The 18,521-nt window shown below is 43.9% G+C and overlaps 1 long non-coding RNA gene across 1 annotated transcript; it reads right to left on the bottom strand.

Moving 5' to 3' along the window:
• Positions 1–17,504: 17,504 nt before the first annotated feature.
• Positions 17,505–17,739, bottom strand: LOC120937593. Its single transcript, XR_005748736.1, has 2 exons — positions 17,700–17,739; positions 17,505–17,619 (listed from the first exon to the last, which is right to left on the bottom strand). It is a non-coding gene; the product is annotated as an uncharacterized LOC120937593 (long non-coding RNA).
• Positions 17,740–18,521: the final 782 nt, after the last annotated feature.

The following is an 18,521-nucleotide window of genomic DNA, read 5'->3' as shown; positions in this document are numbered from 1 at the left end:
CTGACATTGGAATCCAATGAGACCCTGCTGATCCTCATTTAAAACAAGCCTGATCGACCATATTTTAAGTAATCTGGTCAACACCGTGTGGTAAGGAGCCATCCATTATTATTCTGGTGACCTATAGGTGAAGGCGGATCACTTCTATCTCGCACTTTGGCTATTTTGAAGATTCACAAGCACTTTAGCATTTGCACTTTTCCCTGCGATTTGGGATTGGATTATTTGCATTTTGCACCTGGACTTGATACAACACTGGATCCATTTTGCACTTAACTATTTATTTGCTGGACATTCTTTTAAATTTTTTTTTTTTTATATATATTTTATTTATTTTCCACAGCATTTGGCACTATTGTACTTATAGAGTTTAGACTATAATCTGTTTGGTTTTTCACATAGATTTGGGTACACAGTTACACTGTGTACTACTCAAACGCACATTGTGACACGCATCCACTATTTTGATATAGCGCCCCTCACCTCACTATACAATATATGCAAGTCAGTCACCTGATTTTATTTGGGAGCAGCTTCACTCAGTTAGTCACTTGATTTATCAAGTATATAATTTAGTGTAATTCATTTGGCGCGAGATTTCTTTTTCCTGTATACTATTGAGCCACTGGGTGGCTTCCTTTCTACGCAGCCATGGATGTTTTTAATTTTATGCAGAGTCGCCAAACCAACATAGAGGAAATATTCCAACAACAACCCAGCCCCAATGTGGACCTGGACAGGAGCTTCAAACAGCTCCAGTTCAACATGGAAAAGCAGATCAGGGCATGGTGGGATATAGCATCTTTCGAGATGTATATTCTCAAAAACCAGACACCTAGGAGGCTGAGGTGGGATGTTTACCCCAATGATGGTTTGGAAGATCTCACACTAGCAGATGAATGGTTCCAATTTTTTAATGCTTGCGAGCAAAAACTCTTACAATTAATGATCAGGAGACGTAAGGCTAAAAATGTTATCACAGAAGCCCATATCACTGATCTCAAAACATCTATGGGACCCTTTATGGGATCCAAAGAGTACTTGGAGAGGGCTCAAACCCTCCAAAGTCACCTGACCAAATATGATGGGAATATAAAAAACAAAAAATTAAAAAAGTACCACAGGGATACCAAAGACTACCAGGATTCCAAGGTATACAAATGGCAGATCAAATCTGACCCTATTGGCTCCAAAGATTCCTCCATAGATAGAGACATCGAAGTACACAATTTAGTTACCTTAGCCGCTAACAAATTCAAAACCCAGTCCTCTACCCCCAAAAAAACTAAAAAAACATCACAAGGGCCTCAACAGCAGGGAGGGAGGGGTCCCCCACCCCAGCCCCCATACAATAGTGGGTACCATCCAGGACCTCCTAATAATTATCAACCTGCTCCATATATGGCACCCAATCACAACCGGTTTGCACCCTTGGACAATCGCCCAATGGATTACAACTATTCCAACTATTATCAGGGTCCCCAACAGTATGCCCAGAGACCCCCTAGAGGCAAATCCAGGGGCAACCATAGAGGCAAACAGGGACAACAACACCCTGGACAGCAGCCAGGGGGGGAATGGAGGGGCTGGAACGAGCCCTACAAGATTCCCACCAATTCATCCCAGCCCCCGAAAATAAACGCAGAACCAGAGGCAAAAGAGGGGGAACCGGGAAGAAAAAGAGCCAGGGACAACTAGGGGAAGGCATTTTCAATTTGGCGGGGGTAGACCTTTCTCAGGCAGAATTAACAGTCCTGTCACAGGGTCTAAAATTCGCCCCCAACAAATGCCTGGATAAATTCGAGGCCTTCATAGATGTGGAAAAATTTGTGAGAAAATTAAACATTAAAAAACATTTTTCAAAACAAACCACATATGAACCCCAAACAGAAAATACAGGATTCCAACACAGCGGGTTAAGAAACAGTTCGGTATTCAATCCACAAAAAGGGACTCACCATCATGTGGAAGTCTTCAAAAGTATGGTGCAAGGGAAAATCCAAGATTTGGAAATTAAACGCACCACTCATAGTAACAAATTGGTGATGGAGGGAATTAAAGCATTGGAACAGAATAAAAACATAGTAGTACGCCCAGCAGACAAAGGCGGAGGGGTAGTCATACTCAAGAGGGCGGACTACTATGGAGAGATCGACCGTCTTCTGAGTGCTACTGACACCTATTTACCACTCTCGGGAGATCCGCTGGGTAAACTTAAATTAGAACTTTCACTATGGGTGGAAGATGGGAAGGTGCAATGCATCCTAACGGAAAAAGAAGCACACTATCTAGTGCCCAAAGTACCTCGCACACCTGTCCTTTACATTGTGCCTAAGATACACAAAAACAAGACCCATCCACCAGGAAGACCCATCATCAGTGGGATAGGATCACTCTATTCCAGAGTGGGAGAATATTTGGATTTCTTTCTCCAACCCCTAGTTGTACAGGGGAAAGCCTATCTCAAGGATAGCAAAGAACTCATAAAATCGTTAGCATCCATCACAGTTTCAGAGGAAACGTGGTTGGTAACTGTAGACGTAGAGTCGCTTTACACCAACATCCGGCAAGCTGACGCAATTCTGGCAGTAAAGGAGGCCTTGGAAGAAAAATCTTCATTACCCCAGGCCCAAATTGGATATTTGGTGAAGGGTCTTAAAATAGCTATGGGAAACAACTACTTCTGGGCCCAGGGAGACTTCTACAAGCAAATCAAAGGAGTCGCAATGGGCGCCAGGTATGCCCCCAGTGTAGCTAATCTGGTACTTAACAGATGGGAGGAAGAGACCATTTTTAAGGACAATGTTACATCGCTTATATATTACCGAAGGTATATAGACGATATTTTACTATTCTGGGAAGGTCCCCAAGCATCATTGGAACAATTTTTATCCAAAATGAATACCAACAACTACGGTCTCAGTTTCACAGCAGAGTCCAGTAAGACTTCCAGCCATTTTTTGGACCTTACGCTAACGAAAAAGGGCAGCCGGGTCCTCACAAAAACGTATTTTAAACCAACGGACCGCAACGGATTCGTGCCTATTTCAAGTTGCCATCACCCAAAATGGCTGGGTGCAATACCAAAAGGGCAATACATGAGGATCCGTCGAAACTGCGATGATGTTGCGGATTTTGAACTACAAGCCGCAATATTAACTGAGAAGTTTATAGAAAAAGGTTATACCAAAAATGCATTGTGGAAAACGCAGCAAGAAGTCTTGGCAATGGATAGGGAGTCCCTCTTGGAAACTAGAGTGAGACCCCCCAGAAAAGAAGATGTACCTTTTATATCAGGTTACCACAGGCAATATAGAAGTGTGGAAAAAATTGTCAAAGAGTTTTGGCCTATACTTTTAAAAGACATGGATTTGGTCAAAATCCTGCCGAAACATCCCACCTTTATCTATAAGAAAGCACCAGGCCTGAGAAATATGGTAGCCACCAATGTCCCAGATCCTCCAGAAAAGCCACACACTTTCCTGGACGGATCCAGCTTCCACTACTGCACCCGCTGCAGATCTTGTAAGAAAACAAAAAGGCAAGGAAAAAAGATCAGTAAGTTCACGTCCAGTGTAACTGGACAAGAATTCACTATCAAACCATTGATAACATGCCATTCCAAATTTGTAACGTACGTCCTAGAATGTCCGTGCACTCTGCAATACGTGGGCCGGACTACCCACGAACTTAAAGTCAGAATAAACGAACACGTGGCCAATATAATTAAAGGGTACCCAGAACACAGCGTGTCTAAGCATTTTGACTTGTACCACAACAGGGACCCGAGTCTGTTAAAATTCTATGGAATTGATAGGATTACCAAACATTGGCGTGGTACTGACCTTACTAAGGCAGTATCTCAGAACGAGACTCAATGGATACATCGTCTAAGGACTATGCGACCACTAGGGCTCAATATAGAGCTCGACCTTAATTGTTTTTTAACTGATGCGTGAACGGCAGACCTATGGGGTGAGCAAACAAACAGTTTAGTGCATCATTCCATACACACACCCAGAGGACTTTGGGAGATCCCCACTCCAAGGGGCTGGGCAGTTTGCACATCACCCATCGGTCAACCCATCTTGAATTGGGCTCACACAAAACAAAAGGGTAGAGGGAAAACACACATTCCTTGCACCACCTGAGCCTTGGAGTGTAGATTTTTGATTGTTTTACAACTAAAGTTACATACACACTCCTTTGTACTACTCGAGTAGGATTGTATAATTTTTATTATTTTATAACCTATTTTAACTAATTTACAGGCTACGCAAATGGCACACATATTAAATAATAATATAACTGGGAGAACTAAAAACGCACTGCATCTAGATGGATTTAGAATACTGGTGCTATTTTGCACAATACCACATAACCCCTCTAGATGGCGCACAGAACACTATGGACCCATTGCATAGCATATTAAAAATGCCAGAGTTTTAAACAAATTCAACACGTCCAAATAAGAATTCAAAGATACATTTCAGGTATTTTAAGCAGCGAGCAGATACATGTATGTATTGATTTATGATTGGAGACAGTTTGCACAGCCATAATGTGTTTAATATGTGAGCTTTGGTAACTGGGACAGAGGCTGTCACATGATCCGATTGCCCCTCCCACAGGCTGATAAACAGACCTATATAATAGATGTCTGTTGCGTGTGCTGGATACGCTTCCTGAAGACGGTTTAACTGAAACGTGACGTCGAGGCGGTATCCGAGCGCACACGCATAGCCACGCACTTCCGGTCTCACTGGTTGATGGACAACTAGCGGTGGAACGCACGCTAGTGGACCAGGACGCGGCCATCTCTTATCTTGTCTTACTATCCCCACCACCTACAGCCACAGTGCCGGGAACGGGCACCAGCAACAGTAAGAGGCCATTTGGCATTGTAATTTTAACTTTTGTATATTAAATGGTTTTACACTATGGTGGTATCTCTTCTCCTTTCTTGGTACACCATTTGCTGCAATCGCTGACATTGGAATCCAATGAGACCCTGCTGATCCTCATTTAAAACAAGCCTGATCGACCATATTTTAAGTAATCTGGTCAACACCGTGTGGTAAGGAGCCATCCATTATTATTCTGGTGACCTATAGGTGAAGGCGGATCACTTCTATCTTGCACTTTGGCTATTTTGAAGATTCACAAGCACTTTAGCATTTGCACTTTTCCCTGCGATTTGGGATTGGATTATTTGCATTTTGCACCTGGACTTGATACAACACTGGATCCATTTTGCACTTAACTATTTATTTGCTGGACATTCTTTTAAATTTTTTTTTTTTTTATATATATTTTATTTATTTTCCACAGCATTTGGCACTATTGTACTTATAGAGTTTAGACTATAATCTGTTTGGTTTTTCACATAGATTTGGGTACACAGTTACACTAGGTTAATATAAACCAATCAAACAGTCTGTGGTTAGTATGTTGTGGGTATACACTTCCAGGGCTGCCATCAAAGGGGAACAGAGACCATGTTCCATTTCTAGGAAAAAAAAGCAAGGAGAGAGGCGCCTTTGGGTGTAGCAGATTAAAACAATTTAATTTATAAAAACATGATCGTTTCACTCACATTTGAGTAGTGTAAAATAAGCATGTAGAATTTCCTTTGGGAAGGTGAGCTGTCATCCGATGGTAAGTTCCTTCTCCAGTCAGTGGGAGTGCTGTGCGGGGGGGGATGTCACTTCATTATGGAGCGATGAACGTCCATTGGAATGGAGGATTTCCTCACCCCGAGGTGTGGAGCGCAGATGGAGAGCTGGCGAGGATGGATGACGTCACCGCTGTGCGACGCGTTTCCGAGTTTCAAAGCAGCGAGTGGATTGGCTGCTGCACTCCTTTGTCATGCACTGCTTGACAAAGGAGTGCAGCAGCCAATCCACTCGCTGCTTTGAAACTCGGAAACGCGTCGCACAGCGGTGACGTCATCCATCCTCGCCAGCTCTCCATCTGCGCTCCACACCTCGGGTTGAGGAAATCCTCCATTCCAATGGACGTTCATCGCTCCATAATGAAGTGACATCCCCCCCGCACAGCGCTCCCACTGACTGGAGAAGGAACTTACCATCGGATGACAGCTCACCTTCCCAAGGGAAATTCTACATGCTTATTTTACACTACTCAAATGTGAGTGAAACGATCATGTTTTTATAAATTAAATTGTTTTAATCTACTACACCCAGAGGCGCCTCTCTCCTTGCTTTTTTTTCAATGACATTAGGGGCCACTTTATGACGCAAAGAAGGTGCACCTCTAAAAATGACAACAGGACGGTCAGGAATGACTGGACCTAATATTCTGTCATTTTTTAAAATGTTCCAGTGTTTCCTTAGAATCTTTTTGACCGAAAAATGTTGATTTGAATAGCTGGTGACCATGGAGCATCCAAATTGGCTAACCCCATTAGAGTTACTTCTACCCACACCACTCAACATCTGATTCCTGTCCAAACAGCTAACCATTTTGATAGTGTCATCCATGTTAGCCTCATTATAGCCTTTTTCCAAAAACCTAGATTTCAGCAGAAGAGCTTGTTGATGATAATCTGCCAATGTAGTACAATTCCGCCTAATTCTTTGGAACTGTCCTTTGGGGACGGCATTTAGCCACTGGGAGTGATGACAGCTGGTAAGAGGAATGTAGGCATTCCGATCCGTTTCCTTGAAGTGTGTGGTGGTCATCACAGAACCATCCTTTACTATGATGTTGAGATCCAGGAAATGGATCTGCGACTCACTCGCCTCATGCTTCAAGAAAATACTCCTGTCATTATTATTTAGTCTGGAAAATAAATTTTCAAGGGAAGGGAGATCTCCCTCCCACAACACCAGAATATCATCAATATACCTTTTCCATAACCTCAACTCTCTAGGGGGATTGATGTCGTTCACCTCCCTTTCCCAAAAGGCCATAAAGTCATTTGCTAGGCTTGGAGCAAATTTGGCTCCCATAGCCACTCCACATCTCCGTAAGTAAAATTTTCCCCCAAACCAAAAGTAGTTGTGGCTAGTGGCGAAAATTAACAAATTAATGATAAAACACTTCTGAACCACTGATAATGTAGTGTTCAATTGTAGATAAAATAGAACTGCTTCTAAACCATGTGCATGAGAAATAATCGTAAAAAGAGAATTAACATCAGCCGTAGCCAGAATGAACCCGTCCTTCCAACCACAATCAGCCAGAATGTTGATGACTTGTGTCGTATCACGTAAATAAGAAGGAGTATTGGTGACAAGGGGCTGTAAGAATTCATCTATATATCTGCCTATTTGTGCGGTCACGGAGTCAATACCGCTAATGATCTGGCGACCAGGTGGATTGATAGTACTTTTGTGCACCTTAGGCAGATAGTAGATGAAAGGAATTCTAGGTGCTGAAAGTACCAAATGTGCCTTCTCCTTTTTGTTAAGAATACCCAAAGAAAAACCTTTGTTAACCAAAGTCTTAAGCTCCTTCTTGAATTTAACTGTAGGGTTGATGGCTAATTGGGTATAAGTGGTGGTATCTGATAAGAGCCTATTCATCTCTACCAGATAGTCGCTTTTGTCTAAGATCACAACGCCCCCGCCCTTATCGGCTGGGCGTATCACTAGATCATTACGTGCACAAATCTGTTTCAGGTTACTCTGAAATTCATGATTATTCTTAAATCTAGGGACTTTAAGGTCTACTATATCTTTCAATACCAACTCCTTAAAGGTTTGAACAGAAGGGGCGGTGAAACCAGGTGGATTAAGGAAAGAAGCATTAGATAACTTCGTATGTAGAGTAGGAACCATAGTCTCAATATTAGTTGAGATACTAGGTAACGACATAGAGCTGTGTACAACTGGTTGTACACTAGAAGGAGCTATAATTTGACTACTGTTTCCTGTAGGATTGAGAATAAAATGCCTTTTAATATTCATTCTACGAATAAATTTATGAGCATAAATAAATGTCTCAAATTTATTCAAGGGGAGGTGCAAATTTTAGACCCTGACTTAGAACAGACTGCTCACCTAATGATAGATGGGCAGTACTCAAATACAACACGCCACTAATGTTTATTGTTTACTTTTTTTTGGACCTGATCCCCCCCCCCCCCTCTGATCCCTCTCTTTCGTCGTGACCCCTTTTGGGTCTGATGCTGGCCACGGGAAAAAAACGAGAAGGCTCATTTCTCCCAAAGTTGGAAGGCGAGTCATGTTCCTGTCTATATCTCATAGAATGGTCAATATATTGACTAGGGTGTCTCGAGATGACAAGCTCATCATCAAGTCTATGGGCCCTTTCACATGGGCCGACAAACGGTCCGTTTTTTAGAAGTCCGTTCACGGACTTGTAATGCTTCCCTATGGGATTGCAGACGTTAGTGGATTGAGCATCCGCTAACGTCCGCAAACATCCGCCTCCGCAAAGATCTGCTTTTTCAGACAGAAGAAAACCCTATTTTTCTTCTGTCTGGCGGAACGGATCGGATGAATACAGACACACGGTCCGTATTCATCCAATTCCCCATAGGGGAGAGCGGAGGAAAGACAGGGCGGTCTCTGCCCAGTGTGCAGGGACCGCCCTGTCCGCCGACAGATCAGCGGGGATTTACGGATGATCCCCACTGAGCAGACGGACACACACGGGGCGGATCAATACGGATCCGCTCAGTGTGAAAGAGCCCTAACCCTTTGATGGTGCATAAGAGGGGTGAATCTATCATGTGTAGGAATCCAATTACCCCTGGGAGTAAATTTGCACCTCCCCGCACCTTGAATAAATTTGAGACATTTATTGATGCTCATAAATTTATTCGTAGAATGAATATTAAAAGGCATTTCATTCTCAATCCTATAGGAAACAGTAGTTAAATTATAGCTCCTTCTAGTGTACAACCAGTTGTACACAGCTCTATGTCGTTACCTCTTACCAGCTGTCATCACTCTCAGTGGCTAAATGCCGTCCCCAAAGGACAGTTCCAAAGAATTAGGCGGAATTGTATTACATTGGCGGATTATCATCAACAAGCTCTTCTGCTGAAATCTAGGTTTTTGGAAAAAGGCTATAATGAGGCTAACATAGATGACACTATCAAAATGGTTAGCTGTTTGGACAGGAATTAGATGTTGAGTGGTGTGGGTAGAAGTAACCCTAATGGGGTTAGCCAATTTGGATGCTCCATGGTCACCAGCTATTCAAATCAACATTTTTCGGTCAAAAAGATTCTAAGGAAACACTGGAACATTTTAAAAAATGACAGAATATTAGGTCCAGTCATTCCTGACCGTCCTGTTGTCATTTTTAGAGGTGCACCTTCTTTGCGTCATAAAGTGGCCCCTAATGTCATTGACCCTCCCAATACTGTCCAATTTTTTCAGAACATGAAAGTTTTTTTTCCCTGTCGGAAGTGCAAAATTTGTCAAATTAATTTATTCCAAGGGCGGAAGTTAGAGTCTTTCCAATCTACTCAGACCAATAAGACATACGTTATTGACTCTTTCATTACATGTTCTAGTGAATGTGTCGTGTATCTTATACAGTGTCCATGTTCGAAGCAGTACATTGGACGGATCAAGAGAGCCCTCTATGTGAGATTAGAGGAACATGTAGGTAATGTTAGACGGGGTTTCCCCAAGCATAATTTATCAAAACACTATGCAAAATATCACAATAAACAAATTAAAGGGACCCTTTCATCAGTCTGGACATAGATACTCGATTTTAGCTGCCTTGAAACACACAACGAGACAAGACTTGTATGTGTGCTAAGTATGGACTGTTTAATAGGACCAAGAATAAAGCTTTATATAAGGTAAAAGGTATGTTTCAACAATCACAGGAACAATGAAATCTCCACCCCCCTTCACATCATGGGGGGCTTTAATCACCTACTTTTAGATAGACACCCTGGCACCGAACCTGACAAGACACATTCCTAGATAATGACATCAGTGGAGGTAATTACTAATTGTAACAGAATGCGTTACCCAGACAGCCTGAAAGGAGACTTCTGACCTTTTTGACTTAATCAGTTACAACACAGTATTGTTATCACACAATAGAAAAGTCTAGGAGCAGACCTGAATTAACACCTCTACAGCCTTACACAATGGACAATTAGTATATATTCTGAGTCTATTGACCTGGTTGGGGGTCAGAATAAAATCACCTGTACTATGTCTCAAGACATCCTGGAATATGAACTATCAGTATCAGTAATGTCCCATCTCATAGAATTTATGATATAATTTCTTAGTCACCCTATGGCCCTATTGGACATAAGGTGACCCTAGACCTAGGAGAACCTGAGTCTGTCACATTGTTCATTTACTTTTGGTCTCTTATGTAATTGGTACTGGCAGCTTTTTTTCCCATATATCAATTGTGGGACTTCCTCACGTTCACATATTATTTTGTTAGCGCAGTGTTTTCTTTCCTATTTGGATATTTTTTTTATTTTGATCCAGGAAAATAACCCTGATGATTTCAGGAATTTTCTGAGGATGTCTGACCCCGTATTCCAGCAGCTTTTGGCTTTAGTGTCTCCATATATCACCAGGCAGGACACCGTTATGCGGGAAGCAATCACTGCTGAGCAGAGGCTAGTTGCCACGTTGCGATACCTGGCAACAGGGAGAAGCTTGCAGGACTTGAAGTTCTCAACAGGCATCTCCCCCCAGGCTCTGGGCGTCATAATCCCGGACACCTGTTCTGCTATCATACAGGTCCTGCAGGAGGACTATATTAAGGTAAGTTTTGTCCTTTAACCTCACAATCTTTGTATTTAATGCTTGCTAATGTAATTTTTTTTGTTTTAATCAGCCCCTAATTAACATGTTTGTAATATGCTGTGAATGTTCCCTTTGTCCCCATGCAGCATGTAAGCTTTGTATGCTCCTTTTTTTGGCCTACATGCATATTTCCAATAGCCAACCTATCCAACATTCTATCCTGGGCCCAAACACACCTAGCCTAGTCACTTCCCAAAGTATTTTGTCTGCTCCATTGTAGTGCTTGCCCAAACCCCCCCCAAATGTGTGCATTTAAAAAAATTGATCACTTTGGGCACATAGGGGTATCCCTTCTTCCCCATCTATGTAGTTGTGGCGCTGTTCTATAAGCCCTGTGTAGGATAAAGAGTTGCGACAATTTGTGCGACGCAGAGACAGATACCGCTGGAACAGATTCAAGCGCCCTCTCCCACTGGTCTTCATCTATCTCCCCAATATCTTCCACCCACTTCCTACGACTTCTAAGGAAGGCATGACTCTGAATTGTTGCTATCAGTCCCTCGTATATTTTTGTTATCAGTCCTCTCCGAGCTTCTGCTTGCAGTACCGCTGTCATCAAAGGTGACGCTGAAGTCACCACCAGAGATCGTGTTTGTTGTTGTTTCTTTAGAGCATGCTGGAGATACTGATAGAAGCCCCGTGGGGCTACACAGCTGCTCGTACGTTTTCAGTACCCCACCCTCGTACAGCTGTGAAAAGAACCATATTCCCTTCTTTTTCCAGGAGGTAAAACCTACTAAATCCTGTAGCTCTACATATCTAGGATTGTTCCATATTGGAGTGAATGGTAACACCCCCTCTGACCCCACAGTCTTCCGTAGCTCCCCCCATACCTTTCTGAGGAGGATTCCTGACGGATCATGCCCCATTGAAGTGGATGGCACAGAACAAAGAGACCAATAGGAGAATAAATAGCTGGTTCCTGGCCCTCCAGGAATTTAGTTTTGTGGTAACGCATCGCCCCGGTGCTAAAATGGGGAATGCAGATTGGTTGTCCCGAGTGCATGCCTGCCTGGCAACCTGTGTCCCAACCCTAGGGTTGAAACAAGAGGGGGGTATGTGACAGGAAGTCAGGTAAATCTGTGGGTGGTGTCACAGATGGGAGATACATTTCTGCCTTGTTTAGACAATACACCAATTGTTATTAGGCGTCGGCTGCAAAAGTAGCCAGAAAAGGTCTAAGGGCGCTGGAAAACTTCAGCTGTTCAGAATGAGGCAATTAAGGCCTCTATAAGTAATCCAGAGGATTACCACTGAATTGCTGCATCCTGAGGCTTTGTGAGCAAGGAGAGCAGTAGCTGAAAGTCTTCTGAGGAGGTGAGGTGGTGAAGGATTTTTCTGTGTGACAAAAATAAAAAAGAGACTATTATTTTTCTGCTGTATGACCAGCAGTGTCTGCCCAGCACTAGGCTGTGCCAGACTCCCTAGTTCCACCTGTGTTCCTGTGTGGTGAAGGTAGACGCCCCAAGTGGCCAGGGTTTATTTTATGTTTGATTTTGTTTATGCTGTTTGGATGTTTGCACTTGTTTCCAACAAGATGGAAGAATAAACCAAAATCTTTGTTTTCAACCGTCTTCAACTGCCTGTCTGTATAAATTCAGTGTGTAGTGAACCCATCCAGGGGGTCACACACCCCGCTACCGAGCTAACCCCTTACACATGGTGGAGTGCTGCGGGCAGTTAAAGTAAACCCAAAATGGAGGAGATACTGAAACAGCTGGCTATAGCAAATGCAAATCAACAGCAGACGAATGTAGGTTTGCAGCAGAGCCTTGCAGCTCAACAACAGGGTCACGCAGCTCAACAACAGGCTCACCAAGAGAGCATGGCAGCTCAACAACAGGTTCACCAAGAGAGCCTTGCAGGTCACCGAGAGAGCATTGCAGGCTTGGAACAGAGACACCAGCAGCAAATGGAGGCCATCGTGAAACAGCTTCAGAGACAGCAGACCGAGGCTGGGAGTCAGGCCAGTAACATACCATATTTTCGGGTACGACACTTATTGCCAAAGATGACTGCAGATGAGGACCCTGAGATGTTTCTGACCATGTTTGAGAGAGCAGCGGAAAGAGAGAATTGGCCTAAAGAACAGTGGGCTGGACTAGTGCCCCCCTATTTTCTGGAGAAGCCCAAAAGGCATATTTTGATTTGGAGCTTGCAGACGCAAAAAACTATGATCGATTAAAAGAGGAAATATTGGCACGTTTCGGTGTAACCCTGGATGTCTGTGCTCAGCGGGTCCACAATTGGAGTTATCAGCAGAGGAAGCCACCTCGGTCGCAGATGTATGACCTCATCTATTTGGCTAGGAAATGGCTGCAGCCAGAAACTCTGTCCGGACCAAAAATTTTGGAGCGAGTAGTCATGGACAAATTTCTTAGGTCTCTTCCTAACACCCTGCAGAAATGGGTGAACCATGGTGGTCCAGAAACCGCAGACAAACTTGTAAACCTGGTCGAAAGGTACCTAACAACAGAGAATTTGTCCTCTTCCACCAGAGACGCACAGACTTTCCACCCTAAGACCCTCCCCACCTATAGGTAAGACTGCATCAAGAGATGGGGGTGGAGAGAGGGACCAAGGAGCAACTAGAGGAATTATCGGGACTACTGCTAATGTTTGGCGAGAGCGGCCTGGATGACCTATCCCACAGGAGAGGACCAGAAGGTTGATTTGTTACCGTTGCCGGGAAGAGGGACATGTAGCAGCAGTTTGCCCAGCGGGTGATGAACCCATGCAGTGTGACTTTCTGACAGAGAGACGATAGTCCCTTTTTGCAACCACATGCACTGCAGTAAAGGGAAATGAGAAACCTTTATATAGAATGTGCTTAGATGGTAAAAATGTTGTGGTATTGTTGGATTCAGGTAGCCTGGTCACCTTAGTGAAAAGTGATCTAGTGGTGGGAAAAACCTTCCACATCCTAGGAAAATGGTTGTAGTTTGTGTACATGGGGACACTCAAGAATATCCGGTGACTACGGTTTCCTTTGAAACCTCCCTCGGTAACTTGTGTCACCAGGTGGGTTTAGTTCCCAAACTGCCACATGACGCCATTGTGGGAAGGGATTTCCCAAAATTCTGGGAACTCTGGGACTGCCCAGATTCCCTAGTAGGTGGTTCTTCTGAGTCTGAACCATCTACTCCAGAAACCTATAACTGTGAGGATTCTCCTGAGTTTCCATTCTCAGTATTAGCAGGGGAAACACCAGTCCCTAGGGAGGAGCCTGCTACCTCAGAAGAGGAACAGCGGCCGATAGGGTTTGATGACCTCAAGGTGCACAGAGAAAATGTTGTCACTGAGCAATTGAGGGACCCCACATTGCTAAGAGCCCGGGAGAATGTAGTGAAGATAGATGGGGAGTTAGTTAACCCTGACGAGAGGGTTGCCCTCCCTTACTTCATTAGTGAAAGGGACCTGTTATATCGAGTGTCATAGAGGATAGAGGACACCATTGAGCAACTGTTAGTGCCTAAACCGTACCGCAAGATGGTTTTGGAACTGGCCCATGGGCACATTCTTGGGGGACATTTGGGAGCAGAAAAAACCCGGGAGAGGATCACCCAGAGGTTTTATTGGCCTGGGATCACTAAGGAAGTGGAATTATACTGCTCTTCCTGTCCAGTGTGTCAGATTACTGCACCCATGCCACATTTCCGCAGCCTGTTGGTACCCTTGCCCATTATCGAGGTCCCTTTTGAGAGGATCGCCATGGACTTGGTTGGCCCCTTACTGAAGTCCACTAGAGGGCACCAGCACATCTTGGTAATAATGGACTATGCCACCCGTTACCCAGATGCGATTCCTCTCCGAAACACCTCTGCTAAAACCATTGCCAAGGAGTTGTTTCAGGTTTTCAGCCGTGTGGGTCTTCCTAAGGAAGTCCTAACTGACCAGGGCACCCCGTTTATGTCTAGGGTGACCAAAGAACTTTGTAAACTCCTGAAAGTGACCCAATTACGTACATCAGTATATCACCCTCAAACAGACGGGTTAGTGGAAAGGTTTAATAAAACCTTAAAACAAATGTTGAGGAAGGTGGTGGATAAAGACGGAAAATTGGGATTATCTGCTCCCTTATCTGATGTTTTCAATAAGAGAGGTTCCCCAATCGTCCACAGGGTTCTCTCTGTTTGAGCTACTGTATGGGAGGCACCCCCGGGGCCTACTGGACATTGCCAGGGAAACATGGGAGAGTGAGAGTTTGCCCTCATCGAAGTGTGATTGAACATGTAGCCCAAATGCAAGATAGAATTGCCCAAGTGATGCCGATTGGGAAGGAACATTTAGCCCAAGCCCAGTTGGCTCAACAAAGAATTTACAATCGTGGGGCCCAGGTCCGTTCCTTTGCACCTGGTGATAGGGTGTTGGTGCTGGTCCCCACGGTCGAAAGTAAATTCCTAGCCAAATGGCAGGGTCCATATGAAGTGTTTGAAAAAATGGGAGTGGTGAATTATAAAATTAGCCAACCGGGAAGACGAAAACCTGAGCAGCTCTATCACGTGAACTTGCTGAAACCATGGAAGGATAGAGAGTCCTTGGTCGCTAAGACTACCCGATTTTCTGCTTCATTTAACCTGGCTGTCCCTGAAGTTGGGATAGCGGAGACTCTATCCAAAACTCAGAAACAGGAGGTTAAAGAATTTGTGCTCCCTAATAAGGAGAAGTTTTTTAGACCTGCCAGGTTGGGTCTCCGGAGTTGAACTTGACATTATCACCACACCAGGGGATAAGGTCAAGTTGAAGCCTTATAGAATTCCAGAAGCCTGGCGAGAGGCAATTCGCCAGGAAGTAAAAAAAATGCTTGAGCTGGGGGTGATAGAAGAGTCAAATAGTGACTGGTCCAGTCCCATTGTCTTAGTGCCCAAACCAGATGGAAGTTGGCGGTTTTGTAATGACTTTCGCCGCCTGAATAAAATCACTAAGTTTGACACCTATCCTATGCCCCGCATAGATGAACTGATTGATCGCCTAGGCACTGCCTGGTACATGACAACGTTAGACCTGACCAAGGGTTATTGGCAAATTCCTCTCTTGGAGTCGGCCAGGGAAAAAACAGCATTTGTAACTCCAGACGGATCTTTCCAATATCGGAGGATGCCTTTTGGGTTACAAAATGCTCCCGCCACATTCCAACGCAGCATGGATAAGACCCTTCTGACTCATCGAGCCTATGCTGCTGCATACCTCGATGACGTTGTCATCCACAGTGAGGATTGGGAATCACACTTGCCAAAAGTTTAGGCTGTGTTGGATTCCATCTGGAAAGCGGGGTTTACAGCCAATCCAAAAAAATGTACCCTTGGGCTAGAAGAGGCGAAGTATCGGTGGTATACCATTGGAAGAGGTCTAATCAAGCCCCAAATAAACAAAGTTGAGGCTATTCAGGATTGGCCACACCCCACCAACAAGAAACAGGTTTGTGCATTTTTGGGGATCGCGGGCTATTATCGCCGCTTTATCCCCCATTTTGCCTCACAGGCTGCTCCCCTGACCAATTTGACCAAAGGGAAGGAGTCTGTAATGACCAAATGGACTCCCGAAGCAGAAACAGCTTTTCAGGCTTTAAAACAGGCCTTATGTAGTCAGCCAGTTTTAAATTTGCCTGATTTTTCATGGGACTTTGTGGTTCAGACAGATGCGTCAAATGTGGGCTTGGGAGCTGTACTGTCTCAGATTATCAAGGGGGAGGAACACCCTATTATGCACCTCAGCCAAAAGTTGAAGGCCCATGAGGAGAATTATGCCACCATTGAGAAAGAATGTTTGGCGGTGAAATGGGCTTTGGATTCTCTCTGGTACTACCTCGTGGGTAGACAGTTTGAACTGGTGACGGATCATGCCCCATTGAAGTGGATGGCACAGAACAAAGAGACCAATAGAAGAATAAATAGGTGGTTCCTGGCCCTCCAGGAATTTAGTTTTGAGGTAACGCATCGCCCCGGTGCTGAAATGGGGAATGCAGATTGGTTGTCCCGAGTGCATGCCTGCCTGGCAACCTGTGTCCCAACCCTAGGGTTGAAACAAGAGGGGGGTATGTGACAGGAAGTCAGGTAAATCTGTGGGTGGTGTCACAGATGGGAGATACATTTCTGCCTTGTTTAGACAATACACCAATTGTTATTAGGCGTCGGCTGCAAAAGTAGCCAGAAAGGGTCTAAGGGCGTTGAAAAACTTCAGCTGTTCAGAATGAGGCAATTAAGGCCTCTATAAGTAATCCAGAGGATTACCACTGAATTGCTGCATCCTGAGGCTTTGTGAGTAAGGAGAGCAGTAGCTGAAAGTCTTCTGAGGAGGTGAGGTGGTGAAGGATTTTTCTGTGTGACAAAAATCAAAAAGAGACTATTTTTTTTCTGCTGTATGACCAGCAGTGTCTGCCCAGCACTAGGCTGTGCCAGACTCCCTAGATAGGTTCCTGTGTGTTGAAGGTAGACGCCCCAAGTGGCCAGGGTTTATTTTATGTTTGATTTTGTTTATGCTGTTTGGATGTTTGCACTTGTTTCCAACAAGATGGAAGAATAAACCAAAATCTTTGTTTTCAATCGTCTTCGAATGCCTGTCTGTATTAATTCAGTGTGTAGTGAACCCATCCAGGGGGTCACACACCCCGCTACCGAGCTAACCCCTTACAATATATATATATATATTTTTTAAACCCTTCCCAGAACATCAATCACGTATTTTAGTCGTTGCTCCACCTTTTTTTGCTTTTCCCTTATCTGCCCCAAACTTGTGTTGATGTCCTCCATGTCAGCACAGCAGGCCATCACCTCGCCAATTAGCAGCTGGGCGCTGTGTGTATCCAAGCCGTCCCCAGCCATCAAAGCTCCTGAAACTTTAAAACACACCATGTATTATAAATATGCAGGCCTACATCTATTACCTGAAGCTGTGGTGTATGACACTGACCTGTTGTGGTGCCACTTTCTCCTTCCTCCGCTTGTTCTTCCTCCACATTCCGCGGGGGTGGGGCTTGGGTAGGAGGTGTGGGGTTTCTCAGGCTCCTGTCTGGAAGCTCGGTCTCGCCCTATGAGATTGTAACAAAAGGGATACTTGAGTCAAAAAGATTTGAGGCCTGAAAGAGGAATATGAATCATTCATTTTGTAAGTGTGGTACAATTGTCTGTTTTTTCAATACTTCTAAGCTGAACACAGGATTGTATCCATTACCAAAGCTGCTACATTTCTCTATTTTTTTGTCAAGTTTACTACATGGAAACCAACCAAGTATCCACTGGATCACATGTGTGTGACACCCTAAATAGGTTGTTCTTGTGGCCAATACTTGTGCTACTGAGTCCACATGTGTAACCAACTGCTGAGCATACTCTCCTTACTGTATATTAAATTCAGTTTGATTAGTTAAATCTAGTTAAGTACACATCTACACTAAAAAATAAAAAAAAAGTATTCTCACATAAATAGTTCAAGATGTCAAGTTTCATGTTTGTGGGCACAATAATTGGTCGTATGAGTCCTCGTTCATTCGCTCACTAATGATAAAATACGATATTTTTGTCTGATACAGTGTTAACTACATTTTCCATGCCTAAATAGGCATGATGAAATTTCAAAAACACTGTATCAGACAAAAAGATTGTATTTTATTATTAGTGAGAGAATGAACGACGACTCATGCGACAAATTATTGTGCCCACAAACATGATATCTTGAACTGTACTACATGAAAGAAAAAGCACATGCAGCACAATGATATTAATAATACTAATC

The sequence above is a fragment of the Rana temporaria genome, chromosome 4 (assembly GCF_905171775.1).
Source record: "Rana temporaria chromosome 4, aRanTem1.1, whole genome shotgun sequence".
NCBI classification, from domain to species: Eukaryota; Metazoa; Chordata; class Amphibia; order Anura; family Ranidae; genus Rana; species Rana temporaria.
This window is presented reverse-complemented; position numbering and strand designations above follow the sequence as displayed.